Source organism: Ranitomeya variabilis, chromosome 3 (assembly GCF_051348905.1).
Source record: "Ranitomeya variabilis isolate aRanVar5 chromosome 3, aRanVar5.hap1, whole genome shotgun sequence".
In the NCBI taxonomy this organism is placed as follows: domain Eukaryota; kingdom Metazoa; phylum Chordata; class Amphibia; order Anura; family Dendrobatidae; genus Ranitomeya; species Ranitomeya variabilis.
Genome location: NC_135234.1, coordinates 105,700,046 through 105,713,741, shown reverse-complemented (window position 1 = coordinate 105,713,741; position 13,696 = coordinate 105,700,046). Strand labels below are relative to the sequence as shown.

The 13,696-nt window shown below is 45.1% G+C and overlaps 1 protein-coding gene across 2 annotated transcripts in view; it reads right to left on the bottom strand.

Moving 5' to 3' along the window:
* Positions 1-13,696, bottom strand: part of WDR81 (WD repeat domain 81) — an 85,469-nt gene that overhangs the window by 22,317 nt on the left and 49,456 nt on the right. The window lies entirely within an intron of this gene.

Genomic DNA, 13,696 nt, shown 5'->3' with positions numbered 1-13,696 from the left:
TCTAACTTTTGATTGCAAATGTTCTGATTAAAAGTGAACCTGACAGCAGGTTTTCAGATCCTCAACAATCATCTATGAAAAGCTCTCAAATGTTGATCAGGTCTATACTGTAAGTTAGTGTCTCTGGTTTCCAGGAATACATTGGCGAATGTTTATGCACCCAAGCTTGCAAGTGCGAGTGTTGGTCTACACTTACAGCTCTCTGGCCTCTCTCCCTCTTTTTTCTCCCACCGCCGACCTCCTGTCAGAAACTGACGGGTCACTCTTCTCTGTGACCTACTCCCCCTACGTGAGATCTCACGCAGGCGCCACCACTAATGGTGGCAGCACAACGCAGTAAGGTCCTGATGACATTGCAAGAGCCAAATGATCAATCTGCGCATTTGCCGCCTCTGGGAATAATGGCACCTGTATGAGATCTCTTGGCAGGGGAGCAGGTCAGAGGGTAGAGTGACCTGTCAGTCACCGACAGGAGGGCGGAAGTGGGAGGAGAAGAAAGGAGAGAGGCCAGACTGGTGTAAGTGAAGACCAAGCCCTTGTACTTCACAGCTCATATGCATAAACATTCGCCGATGGATTTCTAGAAAACAGAGAAATTCGATTTTAATACACAAGCATTGACCTATCGAAAATCCAGATGCTTTTCGTAGATGTTAGTTTAAAAACCTGTCAACAGGTTCCCTTTAAAGTTGACATGGCGACTATCTGAAAATGACATTTGTTCAATCATGTTTTTAAGGAATTTGTACCAAGATTAGAAGTTATCTCCTATCCCTAGGATAGGGGATGACTTACTGATCACCGCGGGTCTGACACTTGGGACCTCCATCGCTCCCTAGGATGAGGCTTTGAAGAGCCCTGTGTGAATGGAGAGATGTTTTGAGTCGTACAGTCACCATCCTGTACATGTATTAATATAGGAATTGTTCTGTGCATTATATGTAATACCGGAACATTAGTATAATAAAGAAACCAGAATTACTCTGATCGCTCAAATTGAATCTTGATTACATCAACCATGTGAATTGTCGAATATGAACAAGAGAGGGTGGGGAAATTAACTCAAAAGTGGGAGTTCAGAACTAATCACATGACCAACAGATGGAACTACCCAAAAATGCTAATGTATGAAACAGACATCTTTATTGAATACATCTGCCCCCCATCTGCATGCTCTCTCTCAAATTGTTCCTGCTCCAGTATCTTTCACACACTCAGAAGTAGCATTGATTAGGACATGAGAACTCATAGTGTAATTATCTGCATAACAATGGTTAAGTTACAAAAAAACTGGATTTAGCACTTGATATGTGGAGCGACCTCTATTTTATTGTCTAAAAACTAGTTTTTAGACCGTAAATTCTCCTTCATGCTGTCATGCCCTGATCCATCTGCTTTCATCCACAGGTACGTCTGAACTATTTCCTAATCTGGAATACCCACTGCACCCCAGAACCCCATGTACTCCTTTTCCTCTGTTTTAACGGACCTGCTCTTTAACCTCAGACTTCTCCTACAAAAATATAACATAAGCCAATCACTCTCCTTCACCCACCTGCTTTCTCTTTCTCTCCTTCTCACTGCTCGCGACATATCCCCCAATCCTGGCCCCCTCGCCTCATAAATCCCACTAATCCTCACCCCTATCCTTCTCACACTAAGGGCTCCTTCTCACTTGCGAGAAATACGTCCGAGTCTCGCAGGTTAAAACCCTGTTCTGGCGCCGGCACTCCAGAGGGGAGCGTGCGGCCACACAGCAATACATGGAGAAGCACGCTCCGCTCTGGAGTGTCGGCGCCAGAGCAGGGTTTTAACCTGCGAGACTCGGACGTATTTCTCGCAAGTGAGAAGGAGCCCTAAGAGAAACTACCGCAATCCCTCACACTTAAAATCTGTGCCACTGACCCCCACTCCCCGGCCTCCTCTCTCTGGAGCACTTTGGAATGCCCGCTCCGTCTGCAACAAGCTCCACGTGATCCACAATCTCCTTACTTCCCGCAACCTTTCCTTCCTGGCCCTCACTGAGACCTGGCTGATGCCCCACAGACACGGTCTCCCCTGCTGCACTGAGTTACGGTGGCCTCCAATTTACCCACACTCTGGCAACAGACATGGCGGAGGAGTGGGTTTCCTTCTTTCTAAAAACTGCTCCTTCAAACCTATCCAACCGCCCCCCCCTTATCCTCCCTTCTTTCGAGGTTCACTCTGTCCGTATCTACTCTCCCTCTAATCTCCAAATGGCTGTCATATACCGACCACCGAGCTCAGCCACTGCCTTCATTGACCAATTCTCCACCTGGCTTCTTCACTTTCTCTCTGCTGACATCCCCACCATCACATTGGATGATTTTAACATCCCTACTGACACCCGTCAGCCAGCAGCCTCCAAGATCTTGGCCCTTACTTCATTCTTTGGACTTACTCAGTGGTCCTCCACAGCCACCCACACAGACGGACATACACTGGACCTCATCTTCACCCACCCCTGTTCCCTATCTAATCTCACAACCTCTCCCTTCCCCCTATCTGACCACCATCTACTCACTAGAGATGAGCGGTGTTCGAGTCGAACTGTTCGCCAATTTCAAATTCGAGCTGTTTTGGGCGGTGTTCGAGTCGTTCGACGAACCCGAACAATTTGCTTAAAATTCGGCTGTTCGAGTTTCTGTTCGATAACTGTTCATTCACCAAAAGCCCAGCTTGATTTGCACATTAACCCCTTTACCCCCAAGGGTGGTTTGCACGTTAATGACCAGGCCAATTTTTACAATTCTGACCACTGTCCCTTTATGAGGTTATAACTCTGAAACGCTTCAACGGATCCCAGTGATTCTGACAATGTTTTCTCGTGACATATTGTACTTCATGATAGTGGTAAAATTTCTTTGATATTACCTGCGTTTATTTGTGAAAAAAATTGAAATTTGGCAAAAATTTTGAAAATTTCGCAATTTTCCAACTTTGAATTTTTATGCCCTTAAATCACAGAGATATGTCACGCAAAATACTTAATAAGTAACATTTCCCACATGTCTACTTTACATCAGCACAATTTTGGAACCAAAATTTTTTTTTTGTTAGGGAGTTATAAGGGTTAAAAGTTGACCAGAAATTTCTCATTTTTACAACACCATTTTTTTTTTTAGGGACCACATCACATTTGAAGTCATTTTGAGGGGTCTATATGATAGAAAATACCCAAGTGTGAGACCATTCTAAAAACTGCACCCCTCAAGGTGCTCAAAACCACATTCAAGAAGTTTATTAACCCTTCAGGTGTTTCACAGGAATTTTTGGAATGTTTAAATAAAAATGAACATTTAACTTTTTTTCACACAAAATTTATTTCAGCTCCAATTTGTTTTATTTTACCAAGGGTAACAGGAGTAAATGGACCCCAAAAGTTGTTGTACAATTTGTCCTGAGTACGCTGATACCCCATATGTGGGGGTAAACCACTGTTTGGGCGCATGGCAGAGCTCGGAAGGAAAGGAGCGCCATTTTACTTTTCAATGCAAAATTGACTGGAATTGAGATGGGACTCCATGTTGCGTTTGGAGAGCCCCTGATGTGCCTAAACATTGAAACCCCCCAGAAGTGACACCATTTTGGAAAGTAGACCCCCTAAGGAACTTATCTAGATGTGTGGTGAGCACTTTGACCCACCAAGTGCTTCACGGGTTTACTACGGACCGTTCATGTCAGACTAATTTGATCAGCTTCTATGAAGAGGTAAGTTCTGGACTGGACCAAGGGAGCCCAGTGGATGTAGTGTATATGGACTTTTCAAAAGCTTTTGATATGGTGCCACACAAAAGCACCGTACATAAAATCCCCATACATAAAATGAGAATAATGGGGATAGGGGAAAATATGTGTAAGTGGATTGAGAGCTGGCTCAGGGATAGGAAACAAAGGGCCGTTATTAATGAAGCACACTCGGACTGGGTCGCGGTTAGCAGTGGGGTACCACAGGGGTCAGAATTGGGCCCTCTTCTTTTAACATTTATTAATGACCTTGTAGGGGGCATTCAGAGTAGAATTTCAATATTTGCAGATGACACTAAACTCTGCAGGGTAATCAATACAGGGGAGGACAATTTTATATTACAGGATGATTTATGTAAACTAGAAGCTTGGGCTGATAAATGGCAAATGAGCTTTAATGGGGATAAATGTAAGGTCATGCACTTGGGTAGAAGTAATAAGATGTATAACTATGTGCTTAAATCTAAAACTTTGGGCAAAACCGTCAATGAAAAAGACCTGGGTGTATGGGTGGATGACAAACTCATATTCAGTGGCCAGTGTCAGGCAGCTGCTACAAAGGCAAATAAAATAATGGGATGTATTAAAAGAGGCATAGATGCTCATGAGGAGAACATAATTTTACCTCTATACAAGTCACTAGTTCGACCACACTTAGAATACTGTGCACAGTTCTGGTCTCCGGTGTATAAGAAAGACATAGCTGAACTAGAGCGGGTGCAGAGAAGAGCGACCAAGGTTATTAGAGGACTGGGGGGTCTGCAATACCAAGATAGGTTATTACACTTGGGGCTATTTAGTTTGGAAAAACGAAGGCTAAGGGGTGATCTTATGTTAATGTATAAATATATGAGGGGACAGTACAAAGACCTTTCTGATGATCTTTTTAATCATAGACCGGTGACAGGGACAAGGGGGCATCCTCTACGTCTGGAGGAAAGAAGGTTTAAGCATAATAACAGACGCGGATTCTTTACTGTAAGAGCAATGAGACTATGGAACTCTCTGCCGTATGATGTTGTAATGAGTGATTCATTACTTAAATTTAAGAGGGGACTGGATACCTTTCTGGAAAAGTATAATGTTACAGGGTATATACACTATATTCCTTGATAGGGCGTTGATCCAGGGAACTAGTCTGATTGCCGTATGTGGAGTCGGGAAGGAATTTTTTTCCCCAAGGTGGAGCTTACTCTTTGCCACATGGTTTTTTTTGCCTTCCTCTGGATCAACATGTTAGGGCATGTTAGGTTAGGTTTTGGGTTGAACTAGATGGACTTAAAGTCTTCCTTCAACCTTAATAACTATGTAACTATGTAACTATAATGCAGAGCCGTAAAAATAAAAAATCATTTTTTCACAAAAATGATCTTTTCGCCCCCGATTTTTTATTTTCCCAAGGGTAAGATAAGAAATTGGACCCCAAAAATTGTTGTGCAATTTGTCCTGAGTACGCTGATACCCCATATGTGGGTGTAAAGCACTGTTTGGGCGCACGGGAGAGCTCGGAAGGGAAGGAGCACTGTTTTACTTTTTCAACACAGAATTGGCTGGAATTGAGATCGGACGCCATGTCGCGTTTGGAGAGCCCCTGATGTGCCTCAACAGTGGAAACTCCCCAATTCTTCCTGAAACCCTAATCCAAACACACCCCTAACCCTAATCCCAACGGTAACCCTAACCACACCCCTAACTCTAATCCCAACCCTATTCCCAACCGTAAATGTAATCCAAACCCTAACTTTAGCCCCAACCCTAACCCTAACCCTAACTTTAGCCCCAACCCTAACTTTAGCCCCAACCCTAACCCTAACTTTAGCTCCAACCCTAGCCCCAACCCTAGCCCTAACCCTAGCCCTAACCCTAGCCCTAATGGGAAAATGGAAATAAATACATTTTTTTAATTTTATTATTTTTCCCTAACTAAGGGGGTGATGAAGGGGGGGGTTTGATTTACTTTGATAGCGTTTTTTATAGCGGATTTTTATGATTGGCAGCTGTCACACACTAAAAGACACTTTTTATAGCAAAAAAGTTTTTGCGTCTCCACATTGTGGACCAAAATATGGAAAAATTATAGGTCTCAAAGAGTCATGTGAGGTCTTGTTTTTTGCGGGACGAGTTGACATTTTTATTTGTAACATTTTCGGACATGTGACAGTTTTTGATCGCTTTTTATTCCGATTTTTGTGAGGCAGTATGACCAAAAACCAGCTATTCATGAATTTCTTTTGGGGGAGGCGTTTATACCGTTCCACGTTTGGTAAAATTGATAAAGCAGTTTTATTCTTCGGGTCAGTACGATTACAGCGATAACTCATTTATATCATTTTTTTATGTTTTAGCGCTTTTATACAATAAAAGCTGTTTTATAGAAAAAAATTATTATTTTGGCATCGCTTTATTCTGAGGACTATAACTTTTTTATTTTTTTGCTTATGATGCTGTATGGCGGCTCGTTTTTTGCAGGACAAGATGATGTTTTCAGCGGTACCATGGTTATTTATATCCGTCTTTTTGATCGTGTGTTATTCCACTTTTTGTTCGGCTGTATGATAATAAAGCGTTGTTTTTTGCCTCTTTTTTACTTACGGTGTTCACTGAAGGGGTTAACAGTGGGACAGTTTTATAGGTTGGGTCGTTACGGACGCGGCGATACTAAATATGTGTACTTTTATTGTTTTGTTTTTTTTATTTAGATAAAGAAATGTATTTATGGGAATAATATATATATATATTTTTTTATTTTTTTTACCACATGTGGAATTTTTTTTTTTTTTTACATTTTTACTTTGTCCCGGGGGGGACATCACAGATCGCTGATCTGACAGTTTGCACAGCACTCTGTCAGATCAGCGATCTGACTTACAGCGCTGCAGGCTTACCAGCGCCTGCTCTGGACCCGGTAGTCCCTGCAGGACCCGGATGCAGCCCCGCGGCCATTTTGGATCCGGGGCCTGCAGGGATAGGAGGTAAGAGACGCTCGGAGCAACGCGATCACATCGCGTTGCTCCGAGGGTCTCAGGGAAGACCTATACCGCCTATACCTATGCTTCCCTATACCACCGGAACACTGCGATCATGTTTGATCGCAGTGTGCCGGAGGTTAATGTGCCGGGGGGCGGTCCGTGACCGCTCCTGGCACATAGTGCCGGATGTCAGCTGCGATAGTCAGCTGACACCCGGCCGCGATGGACGAACTATCCCGTCGGTGGTCATACGGGCACCCCCCACCTCGACGGGATAGTACGTCCAATGTCAGAAAGAGGTTAAAACTGTTTATCATTGTTAACGGACTGTTTCAGTGTATAGTGGGCGGGGGGGGGGGGGATAGATCTGTGCTGAAATAACGCCGATCTCCATTTTTTTTTTCTTTACCGCATTTACAGAGGGGAGGTGCAGTCTCTCAGCCTATCAGCAGTGCACACACACACAGCAATGTGCATGTGATGCACACAAGCAAGGGCATGTGTCATTGGCTGTGTATGTCACATGTCCTTGCCCTATGAGCACCAGCCATTTGCCCCGTCGCCACCATTTCCTCACTGCTGCAGCTTAGTGTTAGACGGCACCGCTGCTGCTGTGGGCGCTATACAGACTAAGAGTGTTTTTTTGGAGCGAATTGTCAGAGAGATAGGTTTAGGGAGTCGGGACTAGTTGTAATATCAGCCCTTTTCAGGGTAGGTTACAGCAGTTCATAGCACTGTTTGCCAGGCAGGTCTAAGCCAGTGCTGTGCAAGTGTTTGTCACAGCATTTGGTGTAATCTAGCTCAGCCAATCCTTTTGGGCTAGTAGCATTGTCTGATAGTCATCTGAGTAGCCCGCCTGTGAAGCTAGCTACACCGCCTGTGTATCTCAATTTTTACTGCATCTAATCCAGTTAATAGTTTTGGGCCTAGGAGCAGTGTCTGCATGTCAGCAGAGTAGCCAGCCTGTAAAACTAACTACACCGCCTGTGTATCTCTATTTTTACAGCATCTAATCCAGTTAATAGTTTAGGGCCTAGGAGCAGTGTCTGCACATCAGCAGAGTAGCGAGTCTGTGAAACAAACTATACCGCCTGTGTATCAATTTTTACTGCATCTAATCCAGTTAATAGTTTAGGGCCTAGGAGCAGTGTCTGCACTGTCCGACGAGCCCTGGTGCAATACGTTATGACGTATAGCCTGGGCCAATGAGCTCAAGAGGTGGGGCAAATCACGCTGCAGGAGTGGTCTCAGATCAGGGACCTATGCACCTTCTGCACAGTTTTGAAATAGCAACGAAGATGTTTAGTGCTGACGATGCCATTATCAGCATGACCATTCCGGTGATTTACATGCTGGAGCACACCTTACACAGTGTTCGGAGTCAGGTGGTGGAACAAGAGGGGGAGGAGCAACAGGAGTCGTCATATGCGGAAGGGATAATATCTCCAAAGTCAAGAAGGTTGGCAGCACCAAGGCGGCTGGCATTGGAGGCTGGGGGAGAGGGATTACTGAGGGTGCATGGTAGCAGCCAAACTGTTGAGGAAGGTGCAGGAGGCGAGGAAGAAGTGGAGGGCGAACTGGCGCTAGGCATGGAAGACTGATCAGATGAGGGAGACCTTGATCAAATTTCTGTTGTGCGAGGTTGGGGGGGAGAGGGCAGACGAAGGAAGCATGATTCTCACCTCGCCACCACCAAGACAACAAGGACTTGGTCCTCCTGGATGCGCAAGACACATGAGTGCCTTCTTGCTGCACTACCTGCAACATGACCCTCGGATTGTCAGAATCCGAAGTAATGCCGAGTACTGGGTTGCCACACTCTTAGATCCCCGGTACAAAAGCAAATTTGGAGAAATAATTCCTGCCACAGAAAGGGATTCACGCATGCAGGAGTATCAGCAGAGACTGTTACAGAATCTAACATCTGCTTTTTCACAAAACACGTAGTCAATCTCTGAGTTCTAACTTGCCAACGGTGGGACTATCGAGTCATCACTCTAACCGTAACAGTAACATTGTATCTGGTGGTAACAGCAACTTTTTCCAATCATTTCAAGATTTTTTTAGACCATCCTTTGCAAGGCCACAGGAGACAAGAAGTCTGACGCACAGCCAACGCCTAGAGAGGATGGTACAAGAGTAGCTCCAAGTTAACATCGATGCCATGACTGTGGAACTGGACCCTTGCTCATTTTGGGCTTCCAATCTTGAAAAATGGCCTGAGCTCGCCACTCACGCCTTGGAGATCTTGTCGTGCCCCGCAGCCAGCGTTCTCTATGAACGTGTGTTCAGCGCTGCTGGTGGTGTGCTGACAGATAAGCGCACGCGGCTGTCCAGTGACAGTGTAGACAGACTAACGTTCATCAAGATGAAGAAATCCTGGATCCGCAAGGACTTTTCTACCCCTGTGTCATCTTGGGGAGACTAAAAGCTTGATGATTTTTGAAAATCACCTCACCAACAGTTTTAAAAAACTCTGGCGAAATTGATGCCACTTAAGTGGTGTCGGTAGCCGAATTCTTTGAAAAAATGGAGACTCTTATTTAGTCCCCTTGCTGAGTTTTACATGACCTTGCCATCGTCAATTCCAGGTGGGTGGGGTCATCTGCAGAGCTGTTTACTCATACTATGGCCTGGGATTCAGAGGTCTGCTCCAAAGCTTCAGTGTCTGCTAGTCAGCAGAGTAGCCCAGCCACCCACCGGCCTCACATCTAGGGAATTAAAAATTCGGACACGCGAACATGTACGTGATATTATTGCCGCAAAAAAGGCAGTGGATGTGGCCGGTCTAAAGACCCTGCCTAAACACTTCCGCAAGTTTCATGGATGTGACCCCAGAGGCCTGAAAGTAAGGGGCATAGAGAAGATACATGGGGGTGTCAGGGGTGGCAATACCGCCAAGATTCTTGCACAACATGAGTGAAGGTGGATTGTCACCCTTGACACCATGGCCCCAAAGGGTCTAAATGAAAAACTAAGTTTCGCCCCCTTCCTTTGAGGTATTGGATTTCCTGAGCTCCGAGTTTGTCCCCTGGTCTCGTTGCGCCTGTGTGACGGGTCATATTTTGAAATTTGACATTTGATATCTGATTATTGAAATTGTAATATATGGGACTCCAACTGTTCATATATTCTCTACTCCTGAGCAAAATCACCATTTGATTTTTATTGTACATTTTATTAATTGTTCTTGTGTTTGTTTGTTTTTAATTTTAGTTTACAATTGTATATTATGGCCGTGGATGATATTGGGGCTGTTTTATATCCCCTCCTTCCATACAACGTCACTCATCATCTGGTGTTATCACTGAGAGAATCAAGAAAAGTAGTCGGCATCAATGAATGAACGTGGATGCTGACCTGCAAACGATCTGTCTATAATATTGTATACTTTTTTATTCACTTTATGCACATGTCACTTTATGCACCTTTTTTTGTATATCTTGATGTACTTTGTGTCAATTTCTTTGATAAGTACATACTCTGTTGGAGATATTTGATATTTGTATCCCTGTATGCACTAGATTATTGTCCTGTAATGGATTTTATGTACACATTAGTTGTATCCCGTTTCACTGTATATGATAGGGGGGAGTAATACAGCCCTTTAGTGTTTCTATATATGACCGCTTGTGCGGTCTTCATAAAGATGGACGCCAGGTGTGCGCATGCCCACTGCCGCCCGGACGGCAGCGTCTTCTGCTGTATTCATCTTCAATAGCAGGGGGGCGTTACATGACGTCTATGGGAGGTTTTTTCCCCCTCACGCCCGCCCTGCTGTGATGATGCGGCTGATGACGCGATCCGGGTGCCACTGCGCATGCGCCGACATGCCGGCGCTACTTCTGGCCAGTTTTAGCATTTAAAGCACATGGGAACAGTGATTTATCAGCCCTGTTGAGAAAGCGACAACGCGAAACGCGCGTCCAGGGGGCCACACCAGGAGGAGAGACTCTATCCAGGACTTCATTATGGGTAAGCCCTATGGATTTTAGCACATCGCCTATTGATGCATTGGCTGGTCACTGACTAGGAACAGGAGATATTGTGAGATGCTGCATGGTATTCAAATGGCTCTGTGCTGGGCACCTTATTGAATTAGGGGTAGGTCTTACTGGGCACAATGATGGTGCCGCTCCTCCTTGTGATTGGCTACCATTAGTTTTCCCCTCTTGTGTTACCTCCGTATATCTGCGGGCTGCATACAGCGTCCGTAGTATTTTGTATATGTATATATATATTGATGAGTTATTCAAATAAACTTTATTGGTTTTATACATAAATATGTTGTTGTGGATATTTCTGCTCCGTTTTTCTGTATATAACCCACCGCCTGTTTACCTAAGTACTATTTTTAACAGCATCTGGCCCAGGAAATCCTTTTGGGCCTAGTAGAATTTAGTGCTACTCAGCAGCGTACCCCACCCATGAAGCAAGCTACACCGCCTGTTTACCTAACTATTATTTTTTAACGGCATCTGGCCCAGGAAATCCTTTTGGGCCTAGTAGAATTTGGTGCAACTCAGCAGCGTACTTCACCCATGAAGCAAGCTACACCTCCTGTTTACCTAACTACTATTTTGTAACAACATCTAGCCCAGGAAATCATTTTGGGCCTAATAGAATTTGGTGCTACTCAGCAGCATACCCCACCCATGAAGCAAGCTACACCGCCTGTTTACCTAACTACTATTTTGGAACGGCATCTAGCCTGGGAAATCCTTTTGGGCCTAGTAGAATTTGGTGCTACTCAGCAGCGTACTTCACCCATGAAGCAAGCTACACCGCCTGTTTACCTAACTACTATTTTGTAATGGCATCTAGCCCGGGAAATCCTTTTGGGCCTAGTAGAATGTAGTGCTACTCAGCAGAGTACCCCACCCATGAAGCAAGCTACACCGCCTTCTTTCTTTCTCAATGTAACCCCTCTGCTCTGGGGTGTCCACTCTCCCTCCAGCTCTCTCCTTCTCACAGGTGGACTACCGCGTGTTTTCACACTGTGGTGAATCTTTTGGGCCCAGGCATAAGAAGTCGTCGAGGTAATGGATAATATGTGCCACCTTACAAACGTCCATGACGACACATTCGAGGAAGCAACTAAACGCCTCAAATAGTGAGCAGGATATGGAGCACCCCATGGGCAAACAGCGATCTATGTAGTATGCTCCTTCACAGAAGCAGCCCAATGGGAGGACACTATTCGGAGGCACAGGTAGTAACCGGAACTCCCCCTCAATGTCTGTTTTGGCCATTAGGGTGCCCCTTACCAACTTCTTGACCTGCCTGATTGCCTCGTCAAAGGAGGTACAGTACATAGTACTGTACTTGGTTCCGCGTCGATGTTGTCGTTTACTGACCTGCCCCTTGGATATGACAAATGGTGGATTAGTCTGAATGTATTGGGTTCATTTTTTGGCACGTCTTCTAAGGAAAGTGTTCTGAATGGACCCGCCGCCATTCTACCTAAAGATATTTCTTTTTTTTCTTTTTTTTGTAAAGACGTCTGGGTGTTGGTAGAGTGAGTTTAGATTTTTACTCCAGCCTTTCTTGATTTTAGAAGGGCATGACATGCCTATATCTGTGTCTCCTCCTCCTTTTACTCCTCCACCTCTTTTCTTTTCGCATGACTATATGTCGTTGTGACTTTTCCATGTGTTTGTTGTGTCTTCTGAGCAGTTTGTCAGCTTTTGGACACCTTTTAAGGTGTTTTCTATGTGTTTTCCATGTGTTTGTATGTGTTTGTGTTTGCCTGCCATTGGTTTCAATAGGGTTCGACGGTGTTCGACGAACCGAACCTAACCCGAACACTAGGGAGGTGGCACATCTCTACTACTCACCTTCTCATCCTCATCCTCCTCACCCACCCTCCATGTCCAGCCACTACCACATCCTCGCAGAAACCTCGCACACCTAGACATTCACAGACTATCACAGACTCTTCTACCCCTGTCCTCCATATCTTCACTCCACGACACGGACAGAGCCACCGTTTTCTATAACTCCACCCTTACATCAGCCATAGACTCAATCACCCATCTCATGCATGGCAAAGTGCGACAAATCAATAGGCAACCCTGGCATAACAATCTCACCAAAAAACTTCGACAAGCATCCAGGGTCGCGGAGCGGCGTTGGAAGAAAACACGACTGCCAGACGACTTCACTGCTTTTAAACAAGCTATACTTGCCTTCAAATTAGCCCTCACCTCTGCTAAACAGACCTATTTCACAAACCTTGTATCTTCATTATCCTACAACCCAAAACAACTGTTCAGCACATTCAACTCTCCCCACTGCCACCTCCCCTCATCTCTTCCGAGGACTTTGCCACCTACTTCAAAAACAAGATCAACCAAACAAGGCAAACCTTTACTGTTCCACCACCCCAATCACTCCATATACCAAACCTCTGCCCTTCCCTAATAACCTCCCTCTCCAACTTCACTGAAGGAGAGCTTACTCACCTCCTTCAAATCACACCTCACCACCTGTGCACTTGATCCCATCCCTTCCCACCTGCTCCCCAACCTCACTAACATGCTACATGCTCATTCTAGCCCTAACCCATCTCTTCAACATATCACTATCTTCTGGTACCTTACGTTTGCTTCAAAACTCCTTGAGCAGCATGTCCATGCTCAACTTTCCTCCCACCTCTCATCTAACTCCCTCCTTGACAACTTCCAATCTGGATTCTGCCCCCACCACTCCACCGAAACTGCCCTGACCAAAATTACTAATGACTTACAGCCAAAGCTAACAGACAGTTCTCCATCCTCCTCCATCTCGACCTGTCCTCTGCCTTCGACACAGTTGACCACTGCCTACTGCTACAGATTCTTTCTTACCTTGCCCTGTCCTGGATTGCCTACATACCTTTCCGACCGCATTTAGCGTTTCCCACTCCCACACTACCTCCTCATCCTCTCTCTGTTGGAGTCCCTGAAGGCTCTAGGGCC